Source organism: Panthera uncia, assembly GCF_023721935.1.
Source record: "Panthera uncia isolate 11264 chromosome A1 unlocalized genomic scaffold, Puncia_PCG_1.0 HiC_scaffold_17, whole genome shotgun sequence".
Lineage (NCBI taxonomy): Eukaryota > Metazoa > Chordata > Mammalia > Carnivora > Felidae > Panthera > Panthera uncia.
This window is the reverse complement of record NW_026057577.1, coordinates 58,013,420-58,028,508: the sequence shown is the minus strand read 5'-3', so window position 1 is coordinate 58,028,508 and position 15,089 is coordinate 58,013,420.

The following is a 15,089-nucleotide window of genomic DNA, read 5'->3' as shown; positions in this document are numbered from 1 at the left end:
CACTGTAAATCATTATTATCTATATATTCTTCCTCTCAGTATAAGCAGTGAAGAATCTTTCCACACAGAGCACGTGGCCATCTCTTGGCCTCGGGTCACTGTTTCTTGGTTAATTCCTTCTCAAGCCTATAGTTTGAGGTCAGTGGCCTTTAGGCATTGAGTAAACCTGAATGATGTACTTGACATTTCCCTCTCTTTGGCCACCTGGTTCTTGGACAGCTAAAAGAACCCCAGCTTGCACAGCTACGAGACTTTTTCTATCTCCACACCTTCGGGACTTTACTTCAGGGGCATTTCCCAGGGTACAGTGTGCCCCACTGTCAGACGCTTTTCTTCTCCTCCTCATTGTTTTCTGGGACATGTGACCTGTAACTGCATATGAGAAAGGGAGGAAGTAATAATTCTCTGATCACATAAAAAATTAGTGCGGTCCCCTCCCAGGCTGCCTTCCTGCCTCTTTTCAGGTAGGTGGACTGGTTCTGTGTCATGAGGCAAACAGGGTTTGCCAGCCCTCGTGTCTTCAGCCCAGCTTCTTTGGCCTTACTGATTGTGGAAATGTCTCCGAGATTCTCTTGGGTATAACAGGTTGTCAGTCAGTCCTGGTTTCTCACATTGTGAGAAGTTTTCATCTTATTCTAACTCATCACAACATGCTATTACTCCTCGTATTCTGTGTCTGTTATTTCAGTAGGATATCACTTAAGAGAAGCCGTGCTAGTGGCTGATAAGAAGATACCATTTTAACCTGAGCTTCTATCACCATGCTGATCTTTATAGTTGCTAAACTCCAGAAATCTTCACCGAAGTCTGACCCGGAGTAAAATGAGCTAAAATTAGAGTCAACTCTGGAGGGACTAGATCATGAGTTAAAACTAGGGAAACTGATTCTAAAGCCTTGAAGAGAAAGCGGTGATGGATCTTAACATCTTCATGCAACTATTATATATTTATATTAACTCTTAACAGAATAACCAGTTTCACTTACATATTGATGAGAGTTTGACTATAAGGAGAAACCTTACTGCACTTCTTCCTCTGGAGACTTTTTCTGTGTTCACTGACAGTTTCCTTGCCTGAAGTAAAATTTAATAATGTGCTATAATAATGTGATTAAAACCCAAGGAAACAGGGCCTGGGTCTGGCTGATTTTAGAGTGGTGATTCATTTCTTCCAGATTTCCCACTTGACTTTGCCTAGCACTGCCCTACTTTGTAGGCATCAAAATACTGGGTAGGTCCAAACAAATAAATGTTGAATCCGTTAGTATAAGAAACCCTGAAATAGGGGTGCCTGGGTGGTGCAGTTGGTTAAGCATCTGACTCATGATCTTGGCTCAGGTCATGATCTCATGGTTCGTGAGTTCAAGCCCCACATTGGGCTCTGCGCTGACAGCTCAGAGCCTGGAGCCTGCTTCTGATTCTGTGTCTCCTTCTATCTCTCTCCCTCCCCCACTTGTGCTCTGTCTCTGTCTGTCTCTCAAAAATAAATACATGTAAAAAAAATTTTTTTTAAATAAAAAAAGAAAAATCTTAGAGCAGACTAGGTACAGGGCAGGTGTCAAGAAGGAGACAGATAGGGAGAGACCAAAACAGAGAGAGAGAGAGAGAGAGAGAGAGAGAGAGACAGAGACAGAGAGAGAGTGAGAGAGAAAGCATTGATAAAAGGGAAGAGGTGTCTGGGTGGCTCAGTTGGTTAAGCGTCCAACTCTTGATCTTGGCTCAGGTCATGATCTCATGGTTGGTGAGTTCAAGCCCCACATTGGGCTCTGTGCTGATGGTGTAGAGCCTGTTTGGGATTCTGTCTTTCCTTCTCTCTGCCCCTCCCCTACTTATGTGCTCTTGCTCTCTCTCTCTCTCAAAATAAAGAAAAAAACTTAAAAAAAAAAAAACACTGAAATAAACTAGCTTCATTTAGTGAAAGAGAGAGGCAAAGGCATATGTTTTTTAGGTTTAGATGTTTGGGAAAGCTAACTTTTTTTTCTTAAATCTCCTTTTATAATCTGAGGGTGATCCACAAGGCTTCTCATTCTTTATTATCATTATCAGAACACTTGAGGTGGTTGTTCTTAGTTTGCCACCTGGGGACCACCTGAAGCAGTGGGAAGTTTGTTAAAAAATGCAATCTCTGAGGACATGGGTGCACGACATTGTGACTGTACTAAAATGTTGCTGAAATGGATACTTTATTTTAAGAAGAAAACATCTTTAAAAAATTTTTTTTTAATGTTTATTTATTTTTGAGAGACTGAGAGAGAGACAGAGGTAGAGTGTGAGCAGGGGAGGGGCAGAGAGAGAGGGAGACACAGAATCCAAAGCAGGCTCCAGGCTCCGAGCTGTCAGCACAGAGCTCAACATGGAACTCGAACTCCCAAGCTGGGAGATCATGACCTGTGCTGAAGTCGGACGCTTAACTGACTAAGCCACCCAGGCACTCCTGGACACTTTATTTTATCTTTTTTCCTTACCTACACATATTTTTAAACAATTTTTCAAAGTTTATTTTGAGAGAGAGACAGAGCGAGAGGGAGGCGCAGAGAGAGAGGGAGACACAGAATCCCAAGCAGGCTCTGTGTTGTCAGCGCAGAGCCTGATTCACTGCTTGAACTCATGAAATGTGAGATCATGACCTGAGCTGAAACCAAGAGTTGGTCACTCAACCAACTGAGCCACCCAGGTGCACGATGGCCCCGTGCCCTTACTACATATAATTACAACCTTGATAGATTAATGCCACTCTTTTTACAATGTGTGATTATTCTTGCTGTTAACAAAACTGCTTGTCTCATTACAAACATAATACTCTGTTATCTTTGTACAAAGATGACCCTTCGAATCCCTCTCTGATAGGATATGATCAGCTTTCCTGCCAGTTAGTTACGTAGACTGTAGCCTCAGTTGCATTATCTAGTGAATGCAGGTTGGCTGATCATTCATTTATTCACTATGCCTCTTATTGTAGATAGAAAGATAAACAGGATGTAATGCCAGGCCTTGGGAAGCTCAGTCTAGCGAGGCAGACAAGCAAATGTATCATCATGATGCAGCGGAAGTGTGTTTTGATGCAGCCCACGGTATTGTGTGTACAATGTAGGAGTGCTGACCAGAGCCCAGCGATCTGGGAAGGCTTTCTGAGATTTAAAGGTTGGGAATGAGTTGGCCTGATAAACAGTGTGCAGGTGGGAAAGGGATTGGACAGCATACTCAGCTCTGAAAGAGAAACATGATGAAGGGCAGAGAGGAGAGAACAGTTCTGTAGGAGCCTCAGTGGGGCTAGAGCCCAGAGTGCAGGATGGAGAACGGCCAGGGGTGAGGCTGGAGAACATGGCAGGAGAGTCCGTGCATCTGCAGGAAGGAATCTCGAAGGTACGTTGAAAGCTGTAGGGAGGCATTGACAGGTTTGAGGCAGGATCAGATTTTCATTTTAAGATTGATGTGGAGCATAGTTGGAGGCAGGCATACCTTTTAGGAGGCTGTGACAGTGAAGGAGGTTGGAGGATTAGGAGGCGCTGAAGAAAGGCAGGGGAAATTGACGGTGATGAAAGGGCAGATTGAAGAAATACGCAGGAGAGCTTGGACCAGTTATCTTAAGAGTTCTTGTTACTGGGAGAATCGATCGTTCTGTCATTCTGTGTTTTCAGACCTTTTGCCAGCGTCGGCAACAGCCTTGGACGGAGACATCCCTTCTGTTGGCAGTGGGATGCATTTGCAGAGAGCTGGGGGAGTGGCCAGAGTGCCCACGTGGTCCCCATAGCAGTAGGTCTGTGGGTCACTTGAGACTGGGCTGGAGCTCTGCAACAGTGTTTACAAATGTGCAGAGACGGTTGTGGTTGTCACCATGACTTGAAGGTGAAGTCGTCTGAAGGACAGGCCCCTGCGGTGCCGAGGCCAGCCACGCATGGTGGAGAAGTGTCTTGACACGGGCGTCAGCAGTGCCACCATCGAGGAACACTGCCGGAGCCCGTTCAACAGAATGTTTCTACTTGAACAGCGCAACGTATTACAGAGCCTCAACTTTTAACATTTATTACCTGAGCTTTCACAAAATTCTATGGAATTTAGTATCTTAAACAGAGCAGTAAAGAATCTTAACGAATTCCCGTAAATCTCATGTCATCCTCATATATTGAATATTCTTAGAGACTGGTACTGGCAAATGGAGGACTCCTTCACAGTTCAAACGCGCTTATGCAGTTGGCACACTTATAAATATTATAGAAAGTCTGTGCCAGGAATAAAGTCATCTGACTGCTGGCATACCAATCTCACTAGGTTCTTTGAACACTTAAATCCATTGCTGACAAAGCAAAGGAAAACCTGCTGAGGGGATAAGTCATACAGTGTGTCCACTCTGTCTTTCTCTTTGTAATTCTTTTTTTTTTTTTTTTAATTTTTTAATGTTTATTTATTTCTGAGACACAGACAGAGCATGAGTGAGGAGGGGCAGAGAGAGGGAGACACAGACTCCGAAGCAGGCTCCAGGCTCTGAGCTGTCAGCACAGAGCCTGACACGGGGCTCGAACCCACAAACCGTGAGATCATGACCTGAGCCGAAATCGGTCGCTCAACTGACTGAGCCACCCAGGCGCCCCTTTCTCTTTGTAATTATACCTTTATTGAACACATCTACCACGGAGGGAAATAAGAACACATGGTTCAAAACTATGAGACTAGCATGATCTTTTCCCCAGCCAGAAGTCATTAATCCATTATACCTCTTTAGACTTGATATGTTAATGGCCATGTTCAAAGCGTGTTGGATCACCTGAAAGTATTATTAGCAATAGTAATAATCATATAGATTTGTTGATTATTTTATTAGAGAAAAATGATAACCAATACGTTTTAAAATTTATTTTTTTAACGTTTATTTATTTTTGGGACAGAGAGAGACAGAGCATGAACGGGGGAGGGGCAGAGAGAGAGGGAGACACAGAATCCGAAGCAGGCTCCAGGCTCTGAGCCATCAGCCCAGAGCCCGACACGGGGCTTGAACTCACGGACCGTGAGATCGTGACCTGAGTTGAACTCAGATGCTTAACCGACTGAGCCACCCAGGCGCCCCAACCAATACGTTTTAAAGTTCCCCAGAACGATCTTGTGTTTGTATTCTCTGTGACAAACCATTAAACCCATAAGCTCAGAGTCTAAGGCAGAGATGCTTCTTATTCCCTAAGTTTATCGGATAGATATTCAAAGTTTTATTATACTGCTTATTATATGCTATAATATAATACTGTATTATTGACATTTGAGCTTTTTATCTTGAAAAACATGAAGTAATCTTTATTTTTGTACTTAAAAATTTTTTTTTAAGTTTATTTATTTATTTTGAGAGAGGGAGAGAGAGCCAGCAAGCGTGCACAAGTGGGGGAGGGGTAGAGAGAAGGAGAGACAGAATCCCAAGCAGGCTCCGCACCATCACTGCAGAGCCTGATGTGGGGCTCAAACTCACAAACCGTGAGATCATGATCTGAGCCACGATTAAGAGTTGGAAGGCTAACCAGTTGCACCACCCCGGTGCCCCTATTTTCATACTTCTACGAGAAGCTTTCTTTCCCTGAGTTTATGAGTAATGGAAGATGCATAGTGAACTGAGCATATTTATTGACTAAACTGCAAGAAGCTTTCCAGTTGGTTTGGATTTACTTTCTCCTTATTTTTTTCATTCCATTTTTGGAGGCCACATTTAAGATGGATCCATTTCTTATATTATACTCCTCCCCAAACTCGTTGGAGGCAAAACTCCCTGGGAAGGGGAGAGGAGTGTTAGGTGGACAGGCTGCTCTGGAGGATAAAGCAAGGTGAAAGCAGGCTCTGTATGGGAACAGTCATGTGGGAACCACAATCAGCAGGAGGAAGGGGCTGATATACAGTCAGGTCACCGCAAGCTGTGGGGACAAATACACAGCAGGCAGCTGGAGGGTGAAAGAGGGGACAGAATGGTTTAGGAATGATTAGTTTATGAATCCCCAGAAAGTAGATTGTATTTCTTTTCTTTTTTTTTTTTAAGGTTTTTTTTTTAATGTTTATTTTTTGAGAGAGAGACAGAGCAGAAGTCGGGAGAGGGACAGAGAGAGAGGGAGACACAGAATCTGAAGCAGGCTCCAGGATCTGAGCTGCCAGCACAGAGCCTGACACAGGGCTCAAACCCACAGACTATGAGGTCACTACCTGAGTGGAAGTCAGACGCTTAACTGACCAAGCCATCCAGGCACCCCTAAAGTAGATTGCATTTCACATATTTTTGGTCTAGAATTTTTTTTAACCGATGTCAGTAATAATAGATGGAAGATACAAATTTAGGTTTCAGAGGCGGGCCAGTAATTTCAGTTGAAAAACAAAAGCTGTGTAAGTTTTATATTTCGCATCTTCCAGAATGTAAACGTGGGGGTTTACTCTGGAGGAGTTGAAGAAAACAACAACAACCAAAAGGAACGTGGCTAACTTTTCACTGCGTAAGAGCGCAAACAGTCTGATTCTTCCCCATTTCACTCTGCACGTGTGGGGTCTTCCGGGAAGCGGTGGAAACTGCTATGCATGCATGTGGACTGTATTTGAAAAGAGGCATTTACTCAAAATATGGGGAGCTCCGGGGCTTTTGCCTGTGCTCTGTCTCAGTTCCTCCCCACTCTGGCTTTATACAGTGACGGCTGTGCTTCTCTAACTTGGTCTGAGGGCCTTTCTTAGCCGAGGACAGTCTCTTGTCTTTCCTTCCTGGAGTTATGGAGACTTGCTTGTCTGCCAGGGCCTGGGAACCAGGGCCCAAGCTCTGTGTGGGAGATGGCCCCGCTGTGCTTGGCCTCAGACAGGCTGCATGGCCTCTGCTTTCAGAAGCATGAGATCCTCCTGCCAGGCCTAAAAACAATAATAAAAACATATTCGAACAAACCTCAATCGCCTCTCTTGCTGACTTTGGCAGTTAGGTACAAAGCACCAACAAAGCGTGGTATACAGAAATTCTGCCTTCCAGGTTTGTTCCCTTCTTACAGAACGACCCTTAACCTTGTGGGGCTCTTTTTTCATGTTTTCTTAATGAGAAAATATTTCAGAGATTATTGGCACCACAGGTTTATTTCTTTCTGGCAGTTTTCACTCTTAACCAACTGTAATCTCTGAGATCTCTTCTCTATTTTTCTCTCACAGTAGGGGCCACATCTAATCAACCTCCTCTAAGATGACTGTTCCAAGTACAGTGATTTTTTTTTATCATTTCCATCCCAGAGCACTTTCCTACTTGTGTGGATTTTTTAAAAAATAAAGATTGTCTCAAAAATTTGAACATGCCTTAAAAATGACATCCGTGCCTATAGAGACTACCAAAAAAAAAAAAAAGCTGGACCTCTGTCCTCAAACATTTTGTGACCTGGTAACATATTCTGACAGACAGACACACAAATCAGTCAAAAGTGTAACAGAAATGGGGGTGAGGGGGAGAAGGGGGTACTGTGTTTGGACTGAGAATACCAGCTTTGTGGAGCCACTTTAAAATCCCACTTTGGTGTCGTATTTGATGTTAGAAAGTGCTTCTCAGATCCGCAGGTAATAGAACAGGCTGCATGGTGGGGCGGGGGTGGGGGGGCGGGGGGTTGGTGCTGACAGTCCCATCTCCAGGAGTGCCCTATGTGCAGTACACAGAGTTCACATTGGTGAACTCCCTGAAGGAGTGGCATGAGTCGTGTCTGTGGCAGATTGTGGTCATCAGCAGGTCGACCAGGTGGAGAGAGCAGGTTGCTTTTTGGTTACAAGAATTAGTCAATTAGAAAGCATGATGACTGTTTTTCATTTGAGACAATGTACTGGTCCTGGAGATAATGTACTGGAGACCTGAAGGTAAGGTGTGGTCTCTCTCTCTCTATTTTGTTTGATGTGAGCACGAGCAGGGAAGGCGCAGAGAGGGAGGGAGACGTAGAATCTGAAGCAGGCTCCAGGCTCGGAGCCGTCAGCAGAGCTTGACGCGGGGCCCGAACCTGTGAACCTTGAGATGGTGACCTGAACCAAAGTTGGATGGTTAACTGACTGAGCCACCCAGGTGCCCCAAGATAGGGTCTCTCTTAAAGAACACCTACTGCGATGGGAATGGTCTTTAATTCAGATTCCCCAGGGATTGGGAATGGGGAGGGGGTCAGGCACCTATATGGTTTCAAAAAGCCCTTTCACACGTCCGTAGCTCTGACGCATCTCCTAGAAGGACTTGTGTTTATTCTGCGACCTCCAGGCTGAAAATCACTTCGTGTAGAAGAAATACGTAGCCTGTGGGTGGTCAGGAGGAGGACAACAAGTATGTGGAGCCACTAGTCCAGCTCAGTATCTAGCGTGGAACTCATGAAATGCTTGCAGGTGGAGACATGTGCATGCGTTCTATAACAGCACAGGCCATCTTTCTAGGTCATGTGGGTAGAACAGATAGAGAGATGAAGCTTGGAGGAGTGAGCCTCTGGATGGCGGTGTGTGTGTGTGTGTGTGTGTGTGTGTGTGTGTGTGTCAGGAGTGGCTTCATAGAAGAAATGGTATAAGAGTTAAACTGTGCTTGAATGATCAGGGAGTTATCAGTAGGTGAATGGCAAGAGTGGGGAGGACATTTTGGGCACGGAGAGGCATGAGCAGACATGCAGGAAGAGGGGCGCCAAGATGTGTTGTGGGCTCGGTGACTAGGCCAGCCCAGGCTTACCATTGGTGTCCAAAGGGATACATAAAAACCATAGTGTAACAGGACATATCTTCTTGAAATGTTAATTTTGCTTGCATGTATGGAAGAAAAAATAAGCAACTTAATTGGTTAATAATTTAGAACACTTATTAAAACAAATAAGGGCAAATTTTGGAACAGAATACAATGTATGGATCTTTTAAAGTCCAAAATCTCAGGTTTCTACTCTTTTCTCCTGATCCTTTAATGGAAAAATTAAAAATTCTGTAAAGAATCAACTCCATTCATCCCCCACCCCCCAAAAAAATTGCCGAGTAATCCTTACTTAGAGCTTGAGGCAGGAGCTGGGGTTCCTCTTGAGTCATGTGGGAGGTAGGGCCACCCAGCTGAGGGTTCTGTTTAGCTGTTGAGAATGCCAGCTGGAGGCCCAGGCTCTCTGATACTGCATATCCGATGTGATGGCAACTCTTGATGGTGGTTAGCGCTAAGGGGGAGGGGAACCCTATAGGATTTGCCTCTGTCCCACACAACAGACATGAAATATCTCTGTGCTTAGGTCAGGGCGTGGAGTCTGTACTCTTGCTGAGAACGCAGGGAGGCCTGGCTGCCTTGGTCTCCTAGGATAATAGATGGAATGAAGGGTCTTCAGAGGCACTTCCTGAGTCTTTGGTTTTCTTTTCTTCCTCACCTGCTGGTCCTAAGCCCTACCACATTCCAGTCTCTGCTTCTCCAGCCCCTCTGGCTCCCTGTGCTCCCCAGGCCTATGCCCCCATGCTAGTCCTTTGTTTTCAGTATGTTTGAGTTGTGAATTATTAGATAACTTAGATCGATCACGAGTTCTGCTTTTGCTAGGCAAAGGGCACCCCTCCCTCGCAAAGCTGTCTCTGGCTTTTCCCAGCTTTGAGAAAAGACCATATGTAGCCTGTCCAAGCTAGAATAGCGTCAGAGGCTAGCCAGAGGCAGACTTGTTGGTGGATGAAAGAGCCTCTGGACCTGTGTTTACCATTTCTCTTTTAATTTCCATGTTTTCTGGCATCCATTGTTAGGAGATTTTCTTTAATACCAAACTCTGCCCAGGGTTATAAACATCTTTCTTGTATCATGGTCATCTACTCACAAGTTCAAGGGTTTAAGAAAAGTCAAGAAGCCTTCAGTTAATCCAGTACTCAATAGTGCACTGGCTTTCATTATTCGGGAGTCTAGATCTGTGCTGTCCAGCTGGTGGTCACTAGCCACAGGTGGCTATTGTGCCTGTAAAGTGTGGCTAATTTGAATTGAGATGTGCTGTTAAGTGTAAAATACCAAATTTCAAAGACTTGGTAAGAAAAGGTTGTAAAATAATGTATTTTGTATATTGATGACATGTTAAAATGATAATATTTTTGATATATTGAGTTGAATAAAATATTTACTAAAATTAATTTTAACTGTTTCTTTTTAAAATGTGGCCACTAGAAAATCTTTGCCTATGTGGCTCAGATTATATTTCCATTGGACAGTGCCGCTCTAGACAGTAGCTTCATAATTATAGCAACTCCTACCTCTTGGGAGTATCCCAGGGATTGTTTATTGAAGGTCTTCTCTCTTAATGATCTGGCTAAGATGGGAAAGCACAGAGTAGACTGTCAGGTTCTACAAAGCAGGAGCTGGGGTCATTGTGCTAAGGAGACTCATCAACTGACTTTGAAGGAAATTCAGTAACAGTTTTGAGCATTGACAGCATCACTGAAATAAGGGTATTGCCTCCCAGTGATGCCTCTGAAAGAGATAACTTGGTCGCATAATCTGGGGTTGGAATGTTAAAAAGAAAAAAAGAAAGAAGGTAGTTTCATTACTTGAAGTGTATACCTCGAGTGAGTTCAGCATGCAGAAGGGCACTGGGGCAAACACATTGATCATATCTATTGTTATTTCATAAATGCAGAATGCAACATGACTGAGGTAGGAAGGAAAGAAAGCCTTTCCTACTATAGGGAAAACCCAAACTATCTTTGTTTGCTATGATATGATAACACTTACTCCTCAGCGTCGGAAGAAGTATCGTTACAACATACAACAAACAGGATTGTGGGGATCCTGGATCAACATGTCCATATTGCATAAATATTTTCCCTGAAATTTTCATCATTTGTATTTATATAGATCAAAGATACGCTCAAGACTGCTGTATCCATTTCCAGCAATCTTTTTCCTTTTTGAGATTATAAAGTTTATTTTGGACAAGTTCCCTATTAGTAAAGTATTTCTCCATAAAGTAGAAATAATCTTTTCCTGAAAAGAAGCCTTTTTAAAAAAAAGATTTTGTCATATTTTTGTAGAGCATTTTCGGTCGGCAGCAAAATTGAGAGGGAGGTAGAGAAATTTCCCGTATACCGCCTACCCCTGTACCTGCATAGCTTCCCCCATTACTAACGTCGTCCGTCAGAGTGCTGTTGTTTCTAAGGTCTTTAAAAATGTCCTTTGTTATAGAGCTGTGCTATCTTCTCTAACTCTCTGAGGTAGATTAGAAGTAATCATCACCTTTTTGTAAATAGAGACATAATCACAGAGAGGTCATTTGTTGAGAAGCACAAGTGACGAGTAACGAAAATGGTTTGAAAATGTAGATCTTTTGCTTTCCACTCCAGCTACTGTATTCACTGTATCACATGGCTCTGTGAGTACAAAAGCGTCTTTTGTTCATAGTAGAGCATGCTGTTCTGAAAAGTTTGGAGGTGTGTCTCATTTTTAGGAGTACTCCTTTTTGTTAAATTCTACACTGTGCTTTGTTTAACATTACAGTTATTTATAAAATGTTCAGAGAGCTAAGAGAGGTAAGGAAGAATTGAGGTCTCGATGTTGGTATTATTCCCTTCCTCCCAATAGTGATAAAAAGGATTTAGGCATCCTTGCCAGCTTCTTGGAGGCAAAGTTGGTGGGAACCTTCATTATCACATTCCCTCTGCTTTGTCAGCTCATATTCTTAAGGAATTCAGTCAGACTTCTTGCAGTGTATGACTGAAAACCAATGGCATTTATTTCCTCTGCAGGAATTTATTTACTTTTTTCCTTGGGTGTCTGTCCCTTTGTTGATAATATTTTCTCAAGTCTGGAAGCACTAATTGGTTTTGGAGCTTCAGCAAGATCACTTGTTACACTGAATGCAGTCACCGTCTTCCTGTGGATTTGTGCACAGTCTGTATAACCATCAACGAGGGATCCTGCTGGGAATTGTAAAGGAGAAAGAAATGATGGATTATGTTAAAAAAATGCTCCAACTCTAAGGGTTCAGAAAGGAGCAGACATAAACGGCCTCTTCCTGGGAGACCCCAGCCAGGCAGCCAGTGTTGGCTTTCTTAAGTAAGTCAGGACTTGAATACGTTAATGTGTACGTAGAACCGTGAAAGTATGTTTGCAAGGTCCGTAATAATGATCAGTGCATCCTTGTCCCTCTCATGTATGTACACAATATGTGAAGAGTAAGAAGTAAGAAACATATTTGGAAGAGTCATTTTCAATATTGGTATTATGGGACAATGCTTTGCTTTGTTTTTTAACTTTATTTTTTAAAGTATTTATCTGGTTTTGAGAGAGCTAGAGACAGAGTGCAAGCAGGGAGGGGCAGGGAGAGGGAGACACCGAATCTGAAGCAGACTCCGAGCTGTCAGCACAGAGCTGACGCAGGGTTCAAACTCATGAACCGTGAGATCATGACCTGAGCCAAAGTTGGACGCTTAACCGACTGAGCCACCCAGGCACCCCAATGAGACAATGCTTTGCTTTTAAAGTTACATGCTGTTATCTCAACTCCTATTCAGTCTGTTTTCTGAAGCACAATCTACTTCTTCCCCCTTGTTCTCTTTTACCATTCTTGGCATTGGGCGTCCATCTCTCACCATTGGAAGTTAGTAATGGCTCTTGATTTTCTCCTGACTCAAAGAACACACTAGAAATTGATATTACATTTTAACTTCCGAAGGCTGCCCAAGTCACATGCCAGACAGAGTCCAGCTTCAGTCAATGCAGAATTCCCTGGAAAATTAATCTACTTGACATGCTGGGGACAAGGGGAGGATAGAAAACCAGTTCCGGGTAAGGCTAGGAATAGAGGGCTGAGCTGGATATAGGACCTGCTCCAGAAGGTTGATGGCAAGGCTGGTCTATAAAGGCCCAGAATACCTAGCAAGTTTGAGACCCATCTTGAAGAGACAGTAGTTAAGACGGAGCCAGGGCTCTGTAATCAGACAAACCTGAGCTCAGATTCTCATTCTACCACTTACTAACTGGGTGACTTTAGATAAATTTCTGAGCATCAGTTTGCTTATGTGCAAATGGGGATAAAGCTTACTCACAGGACTACTGTGAGAATTAAAATAAAATTCATGTAAAGTATCTGATATCAGGCCTCGTGTAGGTGGGAATTTAATAATTACAGCTATTATTACTACCATCACTATTTGGACGTTCGCCGTTTCGCATCATTGAGGACACCAAAGCAATAATCTCCAGACAATATGTTGTGCTATAAATATTATATCGTATTCAGGTTTCAAAGGTCCAGATTGCAGCAGGACCCCATTAAGCTGTGCTGCATGAGCAGAACCCTGTACCTGCTGAAAGAGGAAGTTCCCAGGGCTGGGTAGGCTGTGGGATGGGACCTTGTTTTCAGGAAACTGGAATGCACATTTGGAAACGAGGCAGAAGCCCACATATAACACTGCAGTTGAAGGTGATGTAAGGGTTAGAAGAGCTATATACACTCCTATATGAAGCTCTCAACAACCAGGGCAGGCAAAAGCTGATGGCCCAAGAGTCCATTTCTAAATATCACTGAAGTTCTTAAACCACTGAATGGCAGTACTCTGGTTTTAAGCCTTTCCCTGAATGCAAGGTAGGTATGTGATTCTCCACTTTTTAGATGAAGAGATGGGCCCAAGGGACCGTGATCCATAGTTAAAAGCAAAGCAATTGCATCCTATGGCTCTAGGCTTTTATTTAGAAACCACAATTATTCAGACAGTCTCTGTCATCCACACCTCAATGCATCATGGTGGCTCCTCATAGCCCCATGTCTTGCTCCGGCAGCTGCTCTGGTGACCAGTTCAGCGTAGGCTTTGGTCAGCTTCTCACAGGGCCACCACTGTGTCCTGCCCTGACCCCACATGTTGTCCAACACTGAGAGGCTTACGTGTACATATCCAGATGTCTGAAGTTGATGCCCATGGGGCCATGCTTACTCATTGGGAGCCAGTGCATAAATGTCTTCCCTCTAACTGCCCCCCCCCCCCCCGAGTGACACTTATGAGATGAATTGCATCAGGATTCTCACAGGGGACCAGTGAGATTGAGCATGAGTCACCTGTGGCAGTGGCCAGCTTGATAACACAACAGTGTGTGGCTTTCTCTCATTCCCTCTTCAACAACTCCTGTCTCTCACTCCTGCTCCCTGGGATCATTTCCAAAATAAACTACTTGCACGCAAGCTGCTGGTTTTGGCTCAAGCACAGTGTCAGAAAGCATTTATTCATAGCCCCATGTTCATACTGGCTTCCACTGTCTTCACCCAGTCATAGCATGTTGAAGTTAGAAAGGCTAAGAGCTTCATGTTATACATCGAGAAACTGAGCCCCAAATAGGTTAAGTTACGTTCTGTGGTCACACAGCTGGATCGAGGCAGATGTGGGAGTTGGACTCTGTTCGGATTTTTTTGGTTAATGATTTTTCTTTTGAGACTGTCACTCATTCTGTTTCTTCTGGTTATGTGCTAGTTCTCAAGTCATTTGGGCTTCTAATAGAAAGAGAATTAGTGATGACAAAATTTGGCCAAGGAAACACTGATGCCACTTGGTTTTTGGATACTTGACAGGCCATGGAAAGTTGAATTTAATGAGGTTGAATTTAATGAAAGGAGAGAAGGGCAAAGTTGTATAATGAAGAGAATATGAGGTACATGGGGGATGGGTGGAATAGGTAAAGGAGATTAAGAGTACACTTATCTTGATGAACACTAAGAAATGTATAGAATTGTTGAATTATTAGTATTATATGGATCACCTGAAACTAATATAGCATTTTGTTAATTATACATCAATTAAAAAATTTAAAACAAATGGGGTGCCTGGGTGGCTTAGTCAGTTGAGCTTCTGACTCTTGATTTCAGCTCAGGTCATGATCCCAGGGTCATGGGATTGAGCCCCTTGTCAGGCTCTGCATTGAATGTAGAGTCTGCTTGAGATTCTCCCTCCCTCTCTCTCTCTCAGCCCATCTTCCCCTGCTTGTGCACTCTCTCCCTCTAAAAAAAAAATTAAAACAACAAAAGAGGAGAGATTATAATGATGGACCATGCAGTGTGAACTAGGTAAGGAGGGAAATTTAGGACTTGGTGGAGGGTGGTTAAGATGTGGTATAAAGGTGGTGTGATTGAAGGATTGTATATCCTGAGAGTGGCTGAAGAATTGTTGTAG